The sequence below is a fragment of the Austrofundulus limnaeus genome, unplaced genomic scaffold, assembly GCF_001266775.1.
Source record: "Austrofundulus limnaeus strain Quisiro unplaced genomic scaffold, Austrofundulus_limnaeus-1.0 Scaffold833, whole genome shotgun sequence".
Taxonomy (NCBI): domain Eukaryota; kingdom Metazoa; phylum Chordata; class Actinopteri; order Cyprinodontiformes; family Rivulidae; genus Austrofundulus; species Austrofundulus limnaeus.
Genome location: NW_013953235.1, coordinates 1 through 2,987, shown reverse-complemented (window position 1 = coordinate 2,987; position 2,987 = coordinate 1).

The window sequence follows — 2,987 nt, the reverse complement described above, 5'->3', positions numbered from 1 at the left end:
TCTGTCTGTGGTTCCAGCAGCTGTGATGGTTCTGTCTGTGGTTCCAGCAGCTGTGATGGTTCTGTCTGTGGTTCCAGCAGCTGTGATGGTTCTGTCTGTGGTTCCAGCAGCTGTGATGGTTCTGTCTGTGGTTCCAGCAGCTGTGATGGTTCTGTCTGTGGTTCCAGCAGCTGTGATGGTTCTGTGTGTGGTTCCAGCTGCTGTGATGGTTCTGTCTGTGGTTCCAGCAGCTGTGATGGTTCTGTGTGTGGTTCCAGCTGCTGTGATGGTTCTGTCTGTGGTTCCAGCTGCTGTGATGGTTCTGTGTGTGGTTCCAGCTGCTGTTTAAACACAGAAACAGTTTCAGTCTCAGTCTGTCGTCTCTGAGCCGTCTGATCGATCCAGGTTTATTAACGGCTGTTCCCTCCACCGTCCGTTCCTCCTGCAGCCTGCTTCACAGTCAGAGCTGGCATTTAGCTCTCCTCTCCATCTCCCTAATTGTCAATTATTCTCAGAATGTGGAGCGGGGCTGCTTGGGCCRAGCTGCAGCCGTCGTTAGGCCCTGTGGCGCAGCAACAAGGGGYGGCTGCGCCAGCAGGTGGCATTTAAAGCAGCAATCAGCCGCCGCGCTGCACATGTGAGCAGTGAAACCACCGCTGCTGGACTCCTCCTCTGTTTATCACTCTTTATTACAGCAAACGTCTCGCATGAAACAAACGAGCCTGACCTTTCCTGAACGCCTCGCGTGTTTTTCTGCTCGGGAGGCTGACGAACAACCTGAAGTGGCGCAGAGATGACGAGTGTGCGTTGATGAGGACGAGGAGAGGCACTTCCCCATCATCAATCACTAACATGTGGGCTGTTGGAGAACCTGAAGCTTACTGAGCTGCAGATGATGGAGGCCAGTTCACCAGGGAGTCTCCAAAATGTTAGTGAGGATTTTAAACTCCCTGGTGTGTTGCAGGAGCTTACAGTCTTGTCGTGGGAAAGAAACTGATTTTTTTAGACTAAATTCAACTTTTCTGCCTCCTAGGGACTCCAAGTTCACAACAAAAAATGCATTTAACATCTAAAAAAGTGTTTTTCCCAAGAGTTTCCTTTAAAACAGTCACAGCGTTGTCGCAGGAGTTCCCTTACAACTCCACCATGACATCATCAGGAAACATGCAGGTCCAAGAACCATACAGAGGAGTAATGAAACCAGTCCAACTTTGTCTGTCTTCCCTGAAAAACTGTCATCCAGGAGAATAAATCATGAACATGAGGGCAGCTGCCAACGTGGAGGTATGGAGAGAAATCAGTCTCACAATGGGAGCATCTGCTGGTCTGTAACGTTGCATTCAATGCTGGTGAAAAGCTGGGAAATCTGAGCTTCAACACAACTCCTGGGTTGTTGGGGAAATACACGACTGATAGCTCATGAAGCCTGCATTATTTTAAAACACTTACATTAGCATTAAATGTTAGCTGAAATAAACAACCTAAAATGCGAAGGTTGAAGACAGAGACCAACTGATACCGGTTCTTTTAAGGCCGATGTCGATACCGATTCTTTTGACACCAATCCCTGATATGTGCTGCTGATTTTTCTTGGTCCAATTCTTGAAGCAGACATTGCTTTTTCTTCTATTTAAGTGATAGAAAAGACACAATGATAACAAATGTTACTCAAGTTTCAATTAAAAAAACAATAACAAAACATATTAACAACGGATCACAAACAATGCAGAACATTTAAACAACAACAACAAAACAATCTCGAGTTAGCCCCTTAACAGTCTTTGTTCCACCGGTGGGCAAAAAAACGATGCGGTTTCTGCCTTTAAATGATTCAAGACACTACCAGGGCTTTTACTTTGAGGTAATGAAAGGTAACAAGGTAACGCAAAAGTATTGAGAGGTAATGCAAACGTATTGCGAGATAACACGAAGCTATTGCGAGGTAACGCAAAGGTATTGCAAGGTAACGCAAAGGTATTGCAAGGTAACGCAAAGGTATTGCAAGGTAACGCAAAGGTATTGCAAGGTAACGCAAAAATATTGCGAGGTAATGTAGTTATTGCGAGGTAACAGAAAAGTATTGCGAGATAACGCAAAGGTATTGTGAGGTAACGCAAAAGTATTGCGAGATAACGCAAAAGTATTGTGAGGTCAAACAAAAGTATGGCGAGATAATATAGTTATTGCGAGGTAACACAAACGGTATTGCAAGATAACGCAAAAGTATTGCGAGGTAACGCAAAGCTATTGCAAAATAACGCAAAGCTATTGCGAGATAACGCAAAAATATTACAAGATAAAGCAAAGATATTGCGAGATAACGCAAAGATATTGCGAGATAACACAAAAATATTACAAGATAAAGTAAAGATATTGCGAGATAACGCAAAGATATTGCGAGATAATGCAAAAGTATTGCGAGGTCACACAAAGGTATTGCGAGATAACACCAAGGTATTACAAGAAAATGCAAAGGTATTGCGAGATAACGCAAAAGTATTGCGAGATAACACAAAAGTATTACAAGATAATGCAAAAGTATTGCGAGGTCACACAAAAGTATTACGAGATAACGCAAAGCTATTGCGAGATAACACAAAAATATTACAAGATAAAGCAAAGGTATTGCGAGAAAACGCAAAAGTATTGTGAGGTCACACAAAGGTATTGCGAGATAACGCAAAAGTATTGCGAGATAACACAAAAGTATTGCGAGATAACACAAAGGTATTACAAGAAAATGCAAAGGTATTGCGAGATAACGCAAAGCTATTGCGAGACAACAGAAAGGTATTGCGAGATAATGCGGTTTTATGAGGCAACGCAAAAATATTGCGTGGTAACGCAAAAGAAAAAAAACCTCCTATGTTGTAGACAACTTTGTCCTATTATTACCTTTAGTTTGACAGCCTTACAAAAAAATTAAAAAATGTTAAATAATGTAAAGAACCCTGCCTTATATGAGATTAATACCAGCTTAATCTCATAACAGTCATGTTCCACAAGAT